Consider the following 18,314-nt stretch of genomic DNA (forward strand, 5'->3'; position numbering starts at 1 on the left):
AGCTGGGATTACAGGCACGCGCCACCATGCCCAGCTAATTTTTTGTATTTTTAGTAGAGACGGGGTTTCACCATGTTGACCAGGATGGTCTCGATCTCTTGACCTCGTGATCCACCCGCCTCGGCCTCCCAAAGTGCTGGGATTACAGGCTTGAGCCACCACGCCCGGCTGCTTTTTTTTTTTTTTTTGAGATGGAGTCTCGCTCTTTCACCCAGGCTGGAGGGCTATGGCATGATCTTGGCTCACTGCAACCTCCATGCTCCGTGTTGTTCAGGTGATTCTCCTGCCTCAGTCTGCCAAGTAGCTGGGATTACAGGCATGTGCCACCATGCCCATTTTGTATTTTCAGTAGAGACGGGGTTTCACCAGGTTGTCCAGGCTGGCCCTGAACTCCTGTCCTCAGGTGATCCACCCACCTTGGCCTCCCAAAGTGCTGGGATTACAGGTGTGAGTCACTGCGCCCAGCCATTAAAAGTATTTTTAATTAATTGGGCCAGATTTTAAGACAAAGATGCCACATTCAAAATAGAGTATGTTTTCCTATATTATGGTTTGCCTTCTTATAAATCCAAGTAGATAGGAGGAAAGAAGACACTTAAACTTTGCATTTCAGTATGAATTATTAAATTGAGTTGAATGATTTTCTTTACAAAACCCAAACTCATTCATTAGTCGTGTTTATCTGCTTAGCAGTTTTGGGAACAATTTGGCAATTTTGTGGTTTTTGAGATTATCATTTTCTTAAAGTGCCAGTATTTTAAAATAGCATTCTTGTAATTTTACACGCTTTCATGGTGCAGTGCTGTTTTGTTATATAATTTTGACTTGGATTCTTTCCATTTGTATTTGTTTATGTAATTTCAGGAGGAATACTGAACATCTGAGTCCTGGATAATACTAATAAACTAATAATTGCAAAGGATTTTTTTTTTAAATCAAAACAAAACGAAAAAAGGAAGGGCTTATCTTCAGAGTTGTCTATTGCTTACACCCAGTGGACCATTTTTGCATTCTTTCATTAGTGACTTCCAAGAGCCATCACTGCCATAAAAGCAAGTCAAGATCTCCAGGAAGAGAAAATAATCAATAATCATGGCTGACTTATGCAGTTAATAATTTTTGCTAGATAAATCCTAGTTTAAAGATAAATATTTTAAGAATATTTGTATGAAATCTAAATATTAAAAAATTTGAAAAGTGATGAAAGCAAATATGAGTGAATATATAATCACAGGGTAGAAAAGATTTCTGTAAGCATGAGGCTAAGGGCAAGCACTCTAAAATACTAAGCTGAGTACATCAAAATGAGAAAAAATAACCCTTTTTTCTTCTGAGATGGAGTTTCACTCTGTTGCCCAGGCAGTGTCCAGTGGCATGATCTTGGCTCACTGCAACCTCCATCTCCCAGGTTCAAGCAATTCTCCTGCCTCAGCCTCCCAAGTAGCTGGGGTTACAGGGGCCTGCCACCACGCCTGGCTGATTTTTGTATTATTATCAGAGACAGGTTTTCGCCATGTTGGCCAGGCTACTTGTGTATTCCTGACCTCAAATGATCCACTCACCTCAGCCTCCCAAAGTGCTGGGATTACAGGTGAAAAAACCCTTTTAACAGTAAAAACAAACAAGCGGTAACAAACAGAACGGAAAATTAAAAAACAAGGAGTAAGTGGTAAAAATACTTGTAACAGCTATATTTGACAACAGGTTACTGCGCCTAATATATAAAGAGCTACAACAAATCTTTAGGAGTAATATATTTTCTACCCAGAGCTCTCTTTGGAAAATAAAACAGATTGGATAAACCTTCTGTGATGCCTCCCCTTTGATGTAACCGCCTGGAGTATAGTCAAATGGTGCTACCAGGACTACCAGAATTCTATGCTTTAGCTTGATGTAGTCCTTACTACTGGGTGGTGCAGAGATTGAGAGTGACTAAGAACTCAATGAGGACTGAGGGAGAATGTCCTGTAGGGCGAAATGAATACAGGATGGGTGGAAACACTGAAGAAAATGAACAGAGAAATACAAAAGCTATTTTTCAAGCCATACAGCACTCTGAGAAGTATGTCAAAGCATCTAACACACAGGGCCCGCAGTAGGCACTTCACTAAATGTACACTGAATTAATTTAAGCAGAAGCATGAAAGGACTTGAGATAAAGAGGCAGGACCTATTTCTAATAATAATTGTAATAATAGTTACAATAACAGTTAACTATATTATTATAGCTTACTAGATGCTAGATTTTTAACTTAGCTCTGGACATGGGTAATTTCATTTAATTCCCGTAACAACTCTGAAACATTTTTACTATTATTACCATTGTACAGATTCTGAAACTGAAGCCCAGGAGCTCTTTACCCAAGTTCACATAACTAGGAAATGGCTTATTGGTACAAATTTGGGCTGTGGACCTCCAGAGCCCACATCCTTACAGCTACACTGTATGCCTTACTGGCATCCCTCACCAGCAGATATACCACATGTGGTCTCAGTGGACTCAGGTCTGTGGCCCGTAGCCAGAGCATGGTTCTTAGTATAAAGGCTGCAGTTCCGAAATTCTACACAGGATAGTTGGATTCCCCAAGGGCCATGAAGTGTCAGATTAACTGGAAGGCTGAGAGATTAAATAATGAAAAGTTGCCACAAAATAAATGATCTTTTCAGCCTTCTGATCATTCTAATCCTAGTTTCCAGTGACCAAACTGCACTCTGTTTATTCAGATGGAGGCAGGCCATGGTGCCAAGCATTGTGCATTGCAGGGGAATTTGTTCATGAGGCCCTTTGATGTCTCATAAATCCCAGGAACAGCCGGCTGAAGCAGGCAGAGCTGCTTTGTGTTTATGCCTCTAAACAGAACCATTTGAGTACACAGACCAAAAGTCCTGGTCCGGGAGCACTGCGTTTTCTCCAATGGAGTGATTCATTGCTAATGTCTTCATTTTGGACACTGCAGTGGAATGTGAAACCATATGCTTTAAATTAAAAGCACACTAAGCAAATCACAAGTTTCTCAAGATGGTGCTTAAGTCTGTTTTGGCATCTGTGGGTTGCCAAAAGACCCATATGATCCTGTAATTAAACAACAGATATTTTCTGCAAAATCAGTCATTCTACCTGTCCCCAAATGCTATAATTATGATGTTTAGGTGCCACGTTGAGAAATAGATTGCACAACTAGACCTTTTAGAATTGTTTGCTCCCTACTCTGATCTTGTCCTGATCTGTCTCTAGCCATCTTATTCCAATTCATTGTATTAAAATGTGAATCTTTTTAGTTACATGAGTAACAAACAGCAGAACATAGAGCCAGAAATGTTGGCAAGAGAAGCACTAATAATAGATATAATAATATCTACTTGGCCAGAAGATTCATTCACCTTGAGGTTAATACTACAATCAGTTAGGGTTCATGAATGCAGTCATCAGACACGGAGACCGTCTTTTTCTTTTTTTCCCTAACCACTAGACAAGGTGGGAACAATTGAGACCGTCTTATGCAAAAATGGAACTCAGCGGAAGGAAGTCAGGGACTCATAGAATTGATGGGAGGGTAGAGAACCCAGCGAGGACAATAGGCAGGATTCAGGGGTACTCTGGAGGGCCGGACAATAGAAACAGGCCTAGCAGCTGTTGTCCTCCAACCTCCCCATTTCCTTGCTTGGCTGGCTGAAGAGTCTGGGAGGAGTACCAGCTTGGCCACGCCTCTTTTTTTTTGTTTGAGATGGAGTCTCACTCTGTCACCCAAGATGGGGTGCGGTGGCATGATCTTGGCTCACTGCAACCTCTGCCTCCCGGGCCCAAGTGATTCTCTTGCCTCGGCCTCCTAAGTAGCTAGGATTACAGGCGCGCCGCGCTGCCCAGCTAATTTGTTTTGTACTTTAGTAGAGACCAGGTTTCATCATGCTGGTCAGGCTGCTCTCGAGGCAGGGCCTCTTTTAAGGGTTTGTTCCATGGTGGCTCTGTAGTGAGAAAGAGACAACATGGAGCCTACTTCCCACCTAGACAGTGAGATTTCCCAAGGAAGACAGGGATGCTGAGAGTAAGGCAAGGTCAATGTCGGAGAGCCCAGAGTTCCCGCGCTACACTCCTGAAACGGCGATTCCCCAGCCCAGACATATTTTCCTGCCCAAGCAGAAAAATGTATGGACAGAAAACTAGCTTCATGAGGGTCAAGAAGAGGTGAAGATAGTACACTTAGGTAGAAGGGGCTAGGCTGCTCAGAGACTCGTGTTCTAAAGGAATCTAAGCTGATTTTCCAGGCCTGAGGCTGGTGACTCCTTCTGTTAAGAACAATGGCTTCTTTCACCTAATTCAGCTTGGAGGTTGCTTTCCACAAAATGCAACATTTCTTATCCCCTTAAAGGGCCTTCTCTAGGCCCTGGGGGAGCAGAGGGAGGTTTGTAGGGTGGTGGTGGTTGGGGGGCGGAGGATGGAAAAAGAACAGAGGAAGAGGTGCCTATTTAAGTGAGTTGTTCTTCCCCCTACGAACCTTACGGGTAGGAGAAAACATGTAGTCAGAATAAAGGAATTGCATGGCCAAATCCAGTCCAGTTATGAACGTGTGGTAATGCATCGGTATGTGGAACAGTTAGAAACATCTTTCTGCATGATTTACGTTGTACTCTGAGGCCCAGATGAACTCAGGTAAAAGCCAGCTCTGGTGAGGAGAAAGCAGAGGGGCTGGAAATGGTAACAGTCAACAGAGGGGCCACCTACCAGGTAAGGGGCTCCTGGACCAGTCCTCTCCAGGGTCTCTACCTGAAGTGACAGCTTTTTGGGGGAGTTTGGGTAGCGATGCCCCTCAGAAAGGTTGTGATGGGACTTCTTGAACTATTTGCAGTATTACAACAAACCCAGCCAGAATCACAAACAGCCTAATTAGAACTTCGTTTTTTTTCCCCTTTTGGCCAGAAATGCCCTTACTCTGTGTGGTAACACTGACTGTATCATGCTCTTGGATTAAGCCCATTATAATTCATCAAGTGAGAAAGTTAATTTTATTAAACAAATCCTATCCTTGGGAGAAGACATACATTTCAAAAAATAGCATCCACAAGAGAGAGAACGATGAAAGGTGAAAATGTTCGAAACACATGGTTTCAGGTGTCTTCACTGTAAAAGGTCCTCACTGAGATGCACCCTCATTCGGGAGAGTAGATTTCATAAAGCACTCAGAGGCCGGGCGTGGTGGCTCACACCTATATCCTGGCGCTTTCGGAGGCCAAGGCTGGAGGACTGCTTGAGCCCAGGAGCTCAAGGGCAGCCTGGGCAACATGGCAAGGCCCATCTCTACAAAAAATACGAAAATTAGCTGGTCACGGTGGTGCATGTACCTGGTCCCAGCTACTTAGGACGCTGAAGTGGGAGGATTGCTTGAGCCTGGGGGTTCAAGGCTGCAGTGAGCCATATTCATGCCACTGCACTCCAGCCTGAGTAACAGAATGCGACCCTGTCTCATAAAAACAAAACAAAAACAAGTACGGGAGACATAAGTCTAACAATGCCTCCTACCTCATAATTCAGTCTTCCTCATCTAAGGCTGCCCCAGACACTCATGTCTCCAGTGGCCACAAGATTCCCATCAATCATCTGGCCATATTTAGTTAAGGCAGTAGTGCAAGGACTATCATTTTTGGAACACCCCTACCTGGTGTGATTGGTATGCACTATCTTTACTCCTCACAACCCGGCGAAATGATGGCTACTGTTTCTATTTTACAGAAATCGAAACTCAGGTTTGGGGAGCGTAAGTAACTGACTTGCCTGAGATCCCATGGCTCATCAATGTCAGAGCCAGATGTGATCGCCAGGCTCCAGAGCCCATGTCTATTCTGTGTCCCTCTCCTGCGCAGGTTCTTCCTCAGAAGCCTGGGGCACGACCCTGTCCTTAGGTCCTCTTCACACCACAAATTCAGCTGGGTCAAGAGCAGCCAATGAGGATTTAAAAATTACCTTCTGTACCTGGTAGTGGCTGCCTTCAGGAGAGTAGAGAGGATGTATGAATGCTGGGAAAGAGCACATACTCACTGGGCAGATTGGAACAACCAGAGAAAAGCAAGGTAGGAAAGGCTGCAAGGAGGAGGCGGACTCAAATTCAGATGGGATTGGGATTTGCACATGAAGGGTAAGTCTGAGCTTGTGGCACAGTTTACCTCAACACATCTACTACTGGGTGGGATGTTCAGGCCCTTGCCAGCCTAAAAAAATGGATTTGCAGCACAAAGTTAGCCATCATGTTGCTCTTTCCCTCAAAATCTATGGTAGAATTCCCACTTGCTATGAAAAAATTTGTTAGATATCTGTTAGTTGCAAATGACAGAAACCATTGCAAATCTGTTTACCCAACACAGGAAACACTGGCTTCCTAGAAGAGCTGGTTTCAGGTATTCTAGGGACTAAAATCACGTAACCTGTATCGTCTTTCTCCTTCTGTCCCTTGTAATCCTAGAGTGTCTCCTCTCCTCATCTCTCATCTCTGCTCCCCTCTCCCCAGCTTTGCCGTGCACTGACCATACTTTTTGTTTAACTTCATACTGCCTTCCTCTACTTGGCCATGTTGGCGGTGTTAGAAATGAAAGGGCAGGAGGATGGGATGTGGAGGATAAGAGATAGCCATATATAAAATCTAAGAGAGGCCCAACTGGAGGCATTTGTCCTGCTCTGGACCAGTTACAGTGGTCAGGGAGATAACGGATTCGGCTAGATGAGCGTGGGTCACATACCCAAAGTTCTGGCCAGGGTTCAGTGTAATATGCCTGACAGCCCCATTAGAACCACAGCGTGGATGTTCGGATGTAATTTTCCAAAGGACGAAAGGTAACATGATCTAAATGGAAGAGAAGAAATGCTGGGCTGACACCACTAACAGTTGGTGACAGTGTCTTTATGAATATCAGAATGTACAGTATCGGTGAGCGCCAAGAAATAACATAGATTTTCTAGGAAAAATGTTGAGATGTTTCATGATATAGGAAAATCTTACAGATGCTCCTGACTCATGACTACCAAGGTGCACATCAGAGAGAGCTGGAAACAAAATAGTGGAAGGCCAAGGCTGCAGCATATTCAAGTGTATAGAGCTCATTTAAGAGGTGCAGTCCTCTTTTAATTACTTATGATATCTCACAGCATACTATAAGTAGATCCCAGTATGTATTGTGATAATAAAAACAACTTAGGACTAACAGACCTCCCTTGGGTCTTTGTTTTCCAGCTCTTGCTAAGAGGCAGGAGAGAGCCAATGTTAGCTGATATTCAGATCTGCTTATAAGCTTGGTGACGTAGTTTTTCTGTGCTGATGTGTACAACGGGCTACGTACCTTGCAGTCAACTGACTTAGGTAACTCTGTGAACCTAGATAAGTTATTTTGGGTCACTGCACCTTGGTTTTCTTATTTATAAAATGGAGACGGGGCTGGGCATGGTGGCTTATGCCTGTAACCCCCGCACTTTGGAAAGCCAAGGTGGGAGGATCACATGAGCGGAGGAGTTCAAGACCAGCCTGGGCAACAGGGTGAGACCTTGTCTTTACAAAAAATAATTTAAAAAAAATGAGCCAAATGTGGTGGCAAGCTCCTGTAGTCCTAGCCACTTGGGATGCTGAGGTGGGAAGATCGCTTGAGTCCAGGAGTTTGAGGTTGCAGTGATTTTTGATTGTGGCACTACACTCCAGCTTGGGTGACAGAGCAAGGCTGGCGTGCTCTCTCTCTCTCTCTCTCTCTCTCTCCCCCCCCATCTCACTATAGACAGATATATCTATCTATAGAAAGAGATGTAAATAGATTTATCTATAGATCCATGAAGGTATGTATCCATCTATCTAGATATATAGCCTCTGTCTTTGTCTCTCTGTCTATATATATGTCTCTTTCTCACTATATATATATATATATATATATATATATATATATATAGACAGATAGATGGATATATAGAGAGAGGTAGATGTGTGTGTGTGTGTGTATATATATAGAGAGAGATAAGAAATCGTAAGACTCTCCTTAGAGTTGGTGAGTAATTCATTCATTAATGTATTCCAACAATCAGAAAATATTTATTGAGCATCTACCATGGCCATGTGATAGGCACCAAGGATACATCACTAAACAGAATGGACATGATCCTGGCCCTGCCCTCAGGAACCTTATGGTCAGTGAGGGAGACAGTTGAAAGGAAAGGAAATTCATACAGCATCCAGGGACAGGGCCTGGTACACAGTAAGTGCTCAATAAATGTGAACTGCCTTCTTTTCTCTTTGCCTGCCAATCCTTTCACTCATTTTATTTTAATCTAGAAATGGTGGCAAGACTTTTAATTTCTCTGAGCTCTGGTTTTCTCATGCGTTTATTGAGGGATTTGAGGAGGCTTTCCAATCTTCCTTCTTGCCCCCAGATTCTGTAAATCTTTGGTTCTTTCCTCTTCACCCATGGTGTAGGGAATGGGTTTATTAGAGGGAAATTTTGACTTGAATCCTGTCTTTGAAGGGCAGCCCCATTAATTTTGCCAGGCTGGCCCTTTACCACCAACTTTGCCATAAGAAGAAGCTTTTTAGGGACGTTTCTACCCTGCCACACCTGAAACGTCCTCAAAAAGCACCTCCATCAACAGAATGGCACATATAAGAACAATTTTAGCGATGTGGTTATGGTGAGGGCTTTGGCTCGGGTAGGCCTGGTTAGAATCCCAGCACTGAGTATGGGATATTGGGCAAATGATTTAACCTCTTCATACCTCACTTTCTACATCTGTAGGTGGGAGTTTAAAAATCTACTTCAACAGGATTATTGTGGAGATTGAATAAGATAACGTGTAAGGGATGCTTGGTGTGGAGTACACGTTTAATAACTGAATATACTGCCTTGAGTTGAGAAGGGACTGCATGTTTTTTGCAAAATGGTTGAACTTCTGGAAGGAAAACATTTACAGCTGGTTCTAGATTTCTACTATCAAGATTAATGTATTTTTAATAACTTCAATACATAATATTGGTGCATTCTGCATATCCATTATTCTTTTGGCAGAAATATGGGGGAAGAGACATTAAGAAAGTTAACCAGGAAATGTAGGGGCCTTGGGCCAATCACATGCTCTGGGCTTCAGTTCCTCACCCCTGAAACAAGAGGGTTGGAATAGGTCCTTTTTAATTCTAAAGTTCTATGATTGCAGGGCTGAAAATCTATGGGAGAATTTGCCAGAAAAGAAAAAAAATCTTTGTCCTGCTCTGCTGCATCCTCCCTTTCCACACTAAGCCTGCCAGCCGATGACTGTTAGCCACCCCTTGCTGTCACTAACCTCTTTGTCATTAACCTCACATATTCAAAGAAAATCTCTTTTGTCCATTGAAATGGGAAAAGTTATGTTTTACAACCCTGACATCTCTTTGATTTTAAGATTTTTGATCTCAGAGAAAGTAGTTTGAACTCATTTGGTATGATCATGAGAAATACTAGAGGGTCTGTGTACCCTTAATACAGATACCCAAGAGTTTTAGGCCTCCTGGAAATGAGATGAGCCTTTGTGAAGGTCTGAAATCGCAGGCACATATTGATACTGTACAATCTCTTAAGTCCACAGGAATCCGCTGATGCTCAAAGGAGAGCAATCAAAAACCTAAATTAATAATTATGTCAATAGACTTCCCTAAAGAAAAAAACAACCTACACCCGAGGCAATTGGAAAAAAATAAAGCTCCAAGTTGGGAGAGAGAAGTAATCAAGCATCCAAAGGCCCACTTTGAAAATGTTCACTTTTAAATGCTGAGCGCAAATCTGTTATTATGACCTTTTTCTTCTCCAGCCCATTTTAGCAGGAGTCTGTGGCCTCTGAATACTGAGACATATCCTCTCAAGGTAGTTGACTCTAAAATTTCACTGCAAAGCCAAAATTGGAGACAGTGAGTGTAGAGAGCATCTTGACCAACCGTTTCTCCCCGAAGCACCCTAGAGGGCCTGAGGGAGAGAAGCTACTGTAAATACTATGAGCCATGGTCCAGGCAATTCTACATTTGGAGTCTAAGTGTAGCACCCCCTCCTACTCGCCCCCCTTAGGTTTCTCTGCAGCAGACCACTTTCTCTTCTCCAATTTCAGCCAGATTTTTCTTAGCTCAGTTCCATGCCCTGTCCATGGAGGAAGATACAAAGATGAAGATCTTTCAGGTAACTGAATTTTGTAGATTCAGAGAGTACTGAGGAAAAAAAAAAATCAATCAATCACATATAGTATGCTACTACTTCTGGTAATGGGCAGGAAAATGTCTGGAAACAGTGTGAAGAAAGCAGCCTCGGCTGGTTTGAGGAGAGGAGCACTTGGTGGGTTCCCAGCCTGGTCCCCTCATTACAGGTAGCTTAAAAAGAAAGATGTTAATATGGGGGTGTGAGGGTGGGTGGGATATGAGAACTTTCACTGGATGCAAAACCAAAATATGAAGGAGTATTTCTATTTCTTCCAGCCACCTTAGGTGTCTACCCTTGTACTATAAGAAGAAAAGTTAAGATAGAACTTTTGAGAAAGAAACCCCTCATTTAGAAAATCTTTGTCCCTTTACTCAGAGAAAACATTTACTTTCCTATCTCTTTTGGTTCTGTATTGAGAAAGGAACTGTAACAAGACTTTTGTCCCGGAAAGTAACTCCCCATATCACATGTATACAGGCACATGTCACTTCGTGATGGAGATAAACGTTCTGAGCAATGTGTTGTTAGGTGATTTCGTTATTGTGTAAACTTCATAGAGTACTTACACAAACCTAGACAGTACAGCCTACTATATACCTCGGCTAATACTGCCTAGCCTTTGCTCCGGGGCTACAAACCTGTACATCATATTATTGTACTGAATACAGTAGGCAATTACAACACAATGGTATTTGTGTATCTAAACACACAAAAGGTACAGTAAAAATATGATATGAAAGATAAAAACTGGTACATCTGTATAGGGCACTTGCCATGAATGAAGCCTGCAGGACTGGAGGTTGCACTGGGTGAGTCAGTGAGTGAATGGTGAGTGAATGTGAAGGACATTACTATACATTGCCAAAGTTTATAAACACTGTACACTTAGACTACACTAAATTTAACAATTTTACTTTCTTCAATAGTAAATTAATCTTAGCTTACTGTAACTTTTTAAACTTATAAATTCTCTAAATGTTTGACTTGTAATAACACTTAGCTCAAAACACAAAAACATTGTGCAGCTGTACAAAAACGTTGTATTTTTATTCTATAAGCTTTTTTCTATTAAAAAAAAATTTTTTTTACTTTTAAAACTTTTTTTGTTAAAAACTAAGACACAAATATATCTACAGGCCTACCCAGGGCCAGGATCATCAATGTCACTGTCTTCTATCTCCGCATCTTGTCCCACTGGAAAGTGTTCAGGGGCAAGAACATGTACAGATCTGCCATCTCCTATGATAGCAACGCTTTCTGAAGCACCTCCTAAAGGACCTGCCTGAGGCTCTTCTTGAGGAGGTGGTGTCACTCTCTTCAGAACTCTGTCCACAGTGGTTTGCTTGGTTTGTTTCTTGTTTTCATTATAGGTTTGTTTATAATCAGATAATGCACCATGAACATTTCTCTGCATTATTGAAAACCTATTGGTGTTGTGGTCCATGATATCAAACTTTTTAAGGAGTCTGTTGAGGTCTGCAAAAGCTTCTGCTAAACCCTGAATTTTCTTGGGGGTTCTTCTTTTTTTAATCTTCTCCTGCAGTTTCCTTTTCTCTTGCCTATTCTTCAGCTACATGTTCTTATTCCAGTTCTAACAACTAATTACTAGTCAATTCCTCAGGTATTACTTCTAGAAGCTCCCAATCTCATCCTTATTCACACTCAGGTTAAAGTGGTCGGCCACCTCGATCACAGCCTGGTTGATTTTTGCAACCTTGGTAAATTCTTTAAAGTCATGGATGAACCTCTTGAGTGTCATCTTCTAGATGACATACATAGATCCTTTGGTGACATTACCCCATGCCCAGGCAAGGTTCCTAATGCAGTCATAGATGCTGTAATCCTTCCAGAATTGCATCAGTGTTTTCTGTGTCTTCCTCAGTTGCAGCAATAGCCTGAACAAAGATCCTCTTCAGGCAGTAGACCTTAAAAGCTGCTATAACTCCTTGATCAATTTGTTGGATCAGAGGTGATATTTGGAAGGAGAAATACCACTTCAACGTTTGGATGAAGATTGTCAGTAAAAGAAGACTGTGTGGAAGCATTATCAACGATGAGCAAAATCTTGGAAGGTATTCTCCAAATGGTATTTCATTTCACTGGCATGGTAATTCAGGAGGGCATCCTGGAAGAGGAGTTGAGTCAACCATGACTTCTTATTGCTCCTGCAGTACCCTGGCACTGTGCACCCTCTCCCTTTTTTTGAGCCAGGGTCTTCATCTATCAACCAGGCTGGAGTGCAGTGGCAAGACCATTGCTTCCTACAACCTCAAAATCCTGGGCTTAAGCAATCCTCCTGCCTCAGTCTCCTGAGTAGCTAGGACCACAGGCATGTGCCACCATACCTGGCTCTTTTTGTCTTTTAAATTTTGTGTAGAGATGAAGTCTCACTGTGTTGCCCAGGCTGTCTTGAAGTTCTCGGCCTGAAGGGATCCACCCTCCTCGGCCTCCCAAAGGGCTAGGATTACAGACATGAGTCACTGAACCTGGCCTGTGTGTGCTTATTGATATTCTTGAAGGCCCTGTGGTTCTCACAGTGCCAGGTCACCAAGGGTTTTACTTTGTAGCCCGCAACATTCCCCCCAACCAATACTGTTATCCTATTCTTAAAAGCCTTGAAACCTGACATTGACGTGGCCTCCATATGTGTAAGTCCATTCAGAAATCTATTTCTAGAATAGGGAGGTTTCATCCATATTGAAAATTTGCTCTGACAAGTAATTTTCCTCCATAATCAGCTTATCTAGAGTTTCCAAAAATTCTTCAGCTGCTTTCACATCAGTCTGAAGCACTCACAGACCCGGTGCTCGCTTTTGCATTATGTAATGAACAAGTCTTGAATTGTTTACATCATCCAGAGATAACTGTAAATTCAACAGTGTAGTTAGGTCTGGCCTTTCTTTTACATTGCAAACAAACCTTTTGCCTGGGCTGTGATCATCATGGAACTGAGGAGAATGTGCTCCTGTGATTGGTCATTCATCCAGGTCATTAGAAATTTCTCCATATGTGATATAGACCCTTCCTGAATTTTTGTGAGTCTCATTATTTTCAATAAAGCCGATCCCTTACCAGCTTCCATCACTTTGTTCTTGTTCTTCAAGATCACTGCTGTGGTGGAATAGGGCATGCCTGACTGGTGAGGAATAACCATCACTGACTTTCTACCTTAGTAATGGTTCTTAATCACTTTTGTTTCGAGGTCAGTCACTCAATATGGCAACATTACTGTTGCCTCTTACTGGCAACATTAGCCATAAGTTTTGTACATTTAGGAGCCGTGAGGAACAAAACAACATGAGATTAAATCAAACACAAGAGAAAATGATGCAATCAAGAGATGTGGTAAACACAAGATATGAGGCTGCTGCTGGCATAATATGGCATACTGTTTTACAGCACACATTGTTTTCTAAGTAGAAGATTACACCCTAAAATAATAATAAAAGGTACAGTACAATAGATACATGTCAGTATTATCATTATCTAAAATTATGTACTGTACATAAGTATATGTGCTATACTTTTACACAACTGGCAGCACACATGTTTATGTAATTTTTCTCTTATCACAAAGTGACCCTTCAGCAAAAATACTGAAATTCTTGCTTTGTTGGCATTGGGTAGACTTCACAGGACAGAAAACCAACATATTCATTCATGGAAAGAAGAAAATCCATACAAACTGAGTTCCAAAGCTTTTACTTGAGTGTTGTTTATACATGCTGTTAAATATTTGGATAATCAATTGTCAAAGTAGAAGTTCTGGAAGGATTATGTTCTAAAAAGCTGCCAAGGTATCTGATTTTGACATCAAAATTAATTTCACAAAATTTTAGACTTAGTTCAAATCAAATTTAGATTTGGCTCCCAGCCATCAGTAATTAAAATTTATGAGTACACAGCAGTATCTCTGGTGCCTGGCAAAGACTTCAGGACCACTAAAACGAAAACTTCTACCATGTGACCTTTATTCCAGGGGGAGATCCACTTTTAAATGAAGAACTTTTCATCTCACAGAAAATGAAAAATAATGAGCCATTTCTTTGGGTCATGAATCTCTGTTGCCAAAAAAATAAAAGACATCAAAATTTTTAGTAACATACATAACAGGCACCATTTTTGCTTTTATGTAAAGTATCAATTCCACATGTAATTGCTAAATATTTTCTAAATTAAGAGCCCATGTGGTGAGCGGGTGCACACAGAAAGATAATCAGAAAAATCTCAGCATTAAAGTATGATGTCCAAGTAAAAACACATAAATCATGTTGGTGAGGCCCAGGCGGCTGTGAAAATTACTACTCTCAGCCTTTTGTTTCTGTTGAGTCTAGTGCAGGGGAACTGCAAAATGATTGGGCCTGTGAACTTTAGGTCACAAAGTAAACGCAACCCATCCCACAAAGTCAAAGACCAAACACAAAGCAATCTAGAGATAGACTTTTTGATTATAATATAGTGTTTACTACAAGAAGATATTCATTCTAGTTTCTAGTTTTTACTCCACTGCTTAGTAAATTCACTCCCCCAAAGGCGTCAGTTTCCTAAGTGAGGACAATAAAATCTCTCACTGAACAAACACTGTGTGACTTCTTTTTCTTTTTTTTTCCTTTTTTTTTTTGTTTTTTTTTTGAGACAGAGTCTCGCTCTATGGCCCAGGATGGAATGCAACCTCCCCTCCCCATCTCCTGCCGCAGCCTCCCAAGTAGCTGGGACTACAGGTGCCACCACTCCTGGATAATTTTTATATTAATATTTTTAGTAGAGATGGGGTTTCACCATGTTAGCCAGGTCAGTCTTGAAATCCTGGTCTCAAGTGATCTGCCTGCCTTGGCCTCCCAAAATGTTGGAATTACAGGTGTGAGCCACCACACCCAGCCACTGTGTGATTTCTTGAAGTGATTTCCAATTCCAAGAGCTGTGACTCAATTTCCTTACTTACTGCTTGTTCAGAGCCTGTTGCTGATCAGACCAGAGCTATAGGTGTCCTGATCACTTGGACTGTTGCACTGCCCACATCTGGTACCCCTAATGCTAGCTGGTCATCTCACAAATCTCACAAGGGAGCCAGGCCAGGAGAGTACCTGTGCCCAATGTGTCCACTCCTGAAAAACCACAAAAATGTGGAAAATTGAGGGTGGTTCTGCAAGAGCTCAAGGCTCTACAATGCAGGCAGGAGGTGGAGGTGAGAAGACAGCACATCCATGTTGCTTTTTTTTCTGTCTGAAGCTTTCAGAGGGGAGCTGGGTATAAGAACTGATACTTTTTTTGGTCCTTCCTGACTCCATAAAATGAAGACATGCTCAAGTGACTCCTGAAGCCCTTCTTGGCTCAGGACACAAAGAATTACTATGAATACTACATTATTCACCTGGGATGCATTATTTAGGTTAGTAGAAACCTGAGGACCTGTTGGAATTTATGTGTAAGCCTTATTTATCAGGTTTCCTTTCCATGCATGCCCCTAGAGCAGTAATTTTCAAACTTGGCTGCACATTAGAGTCATCTGGGGAACTTTTAAAATAATCCCAATGGCCAGGCCACACCCCAGAACAATTACATCAGAATCTCTGGAGGTGGGACTCCAGCAGATCGATATTCTTTAAAGCTCCCCTGGTGATTTCAATGTACAGGGAAGGTTGAGAACTGCTACATGTAACAGTCAGTAGCATGAACCTGTATTTCACGAGCTGAGAACAGAAAAGCGGAAAGGTTCTCAGTTAAGATGACTTCTTAAAAGCATCCCAGGTTTCTAGAGTAACTACCTACTGTCTACTGAAAACTTATTTCAGTTTTTCTCCTATGGGTCAGAATCAAAGGCAGACAGCCTAAAAATAACTCATTAGTAGCTTGCTTGGCTCATGGCAATGTTGGAAATTCTAAGTTGCCTTTTAATTTAAGCTTAGTGCCTTCTCCCTTTGAAATAATGTAACTATTAAGAATCAAGTTACGATCAATAAAAGGTCTTATTAATCATGTTAACAAATGTGAAAGGTCCAATCCAACCTCTAATCCCTGAGAGTATTCTCTGGCACTTACTGCAATTCTTTACCTAAAATCCAAGAAACACTTAATGGAGGGAAAAACACAAACAAACAGCCAAGACAGTTGAAGAGAACTGTATTTCCTTAAAGGAATGACAAGTGATACGTTTTCCACATTAATTTCTATCTGCCCTTCATCTCCACAGGCTCAATTAATAAAAGTTATGCATAAATCATACGAGGGATCATTAAATCAACCAGTTCACAGTATGGACTAATTGGTAAATAAATACTTTATAAAAATGGTGACGGGTGTACAGATCCTGTTTTTCTCTTAAAAAGAAAAAAAATAAAAAATTTTATCTATAGCTTTGATGTAAATACCCACACCTTCCCTTCTTCAATTTTATAATGTTTTCCAAGTTTGTTGGAAGGAGTTACACCACAGAATTAGACCCCCACAGGGGACCACAATCCTGGATGAAAAGTTTAAAATCAGATAAAAAATTCAGATTCATTTAATTAGCCAGAAGCCTGGTGGCATGCACATAAGACATTTTACATCTGGGTATCACTGTATTTTTGTTTTGGCATTGTGTAAATGCAACTATAGACAGAAGGAAAGAAAGCAAGACAGGGGCAGGAGAGGATAAATATATATATAGTTCTTTGCCAGGATATCTTGAAAACAAAAAAGGTCTCTGTAAGTTAGCTTGCTTTCTGATGTTTAATTTTTTTTTTAATTTTACTGTTACATATGGAAAATGACATCTTCAAGATGGAAAACTTTTTTCCTTACCATGAGACCTGAGTCTGAGGTTAGAATATGCTATTTGCCAGCTGTGTGACCTTGGACAAGGAGCTAAACTTCTCTCAACCTATTTGCTCATCAGGGAAGAATAATGGTACCTACTTAAAAATATACTGTCAGAATTAAATACAATATTGTATGATAACCCAGTTGCGTGCACAGAATAAAAGGCTCAAGAAATATGTTGTTGTTATTTACTATGCATGGACAATCCTAGTATCCATCTTAATTTTTCTACAGAGAAATGCAATTATTTTAGAAATGGAGTCCTCAGAGCAAAGGCTTAGGTTTATATATGAATACAGTCCAGTGGCCCTAAGTAAAATAAAAATTCAAAAAAAACCCCAGTGCTTCTAGCCTTGATCTGTCATTCCCATTTCTTCTAAAGATTTTGGATGTGGCCAAGGGAATGGTGGAGGCAAATTTAGAAATGATGCAGGCAAGGTCTGCAGGCAAGGCTCAATGAGAAAGGACCCAGCCGCTGAGAGCCTCTGTCTCATGGCAGCAGGTAAGGCAGGCTGAGGTCTCTCCCCTGAGCACTTTCTCTGTGATCAACCCTTGCTAGGGACCAGATGTGGATTATATTGAACTAGACTTTGTCCTTGCTCTAAAAAATCTATCAATCTGGTAAGGGAGGCAAGTGGTACTTACACACACAAATACACTCAAATAATCAATAGAGCCCAGTCAAGTTCCCTTAGGATGGGGGGAGTGGGAGGTGAGGAAAGATGGGGGAGTGTGGGCTGGTGGTGGAGGGGGGGTGGACTCTGTAGTGTGGCAGCAGTCCAGGGGCAGGGGGAGCTGTCAGGGGCAGCCAGAGAGCCCAAGGCTAGTTTCTGTGGGAAGGGGGTGGTGTCTCCTAGCCAGGCAGCTACTTTTATACCCTTTGAAGTGAGCTGTGGCTGAAAAGGATCTGTTGACCTCCAGAGAATAAGCTCAGGAGGGAATTCTGTGGAAGAGGGAAAGAGAAAATCCCATTGTTTCTCTCCCCTGGGCCTCAAGAAAGAAAACCCACAATGGCCATTGTTTTTCTTAACAAAAGGTCTGAATATTTAATGCCTCTTGCTAGTACTTATTTCACTTTTATAGGGGACCTAGGAGCAACAACTCCTGCTAGGACTTTTTTTTTTTTAAAATAAAAGTTTGCGAGAGGAAGAAGTAGAGGAAGGGTAGGGTGGCAAAGTGGGGGAAAGGAAGGTAAGAGGAAAGGCAAGCCACAGAAGGAAACAGGATTTCTCCCTGCTTTGGAGGAGAGCGAGGCCTGGCTGAGCACCTGTAAATCAGTGCTGCCCACTGGAGGGGCCATCTTGGCAGCCATTTAGAGCACCCCTCACCAGGGATGT

At 41.7% G+C, this 18,314-nt stretch overlaps 1 protein-coding gene across 2 annotated transcripts in view; it reads right to left on the reverse strand.

The window, feature by feature from the left end:
- The window catches only part of MYO3B (myosin IIIB), a 499,023-nt gene that overhangs the window by 42,366 nt on the left and 438,343 nt on the right, over positions 1-18,314 (reverse strand). The window lies entirely within an intron of this gene.

The sequence above is a fragment of the Sapajus apella genome, unplaced genomic scaffold, assembly GCF_009761245.1.
Source record: "Sapajus apella isolate SASKATOON/1434 unplaced genomic scaffold, GSC_monkey_1.0 scaffold28, whole genome shotgun sequence".
In the NCBI taxonomy this organism is placed as follows: Eukaryota; Metazoa; Chordata; class Mammalia; order Primates; family Cebidae; genus Sapajus; species Sapajus apella.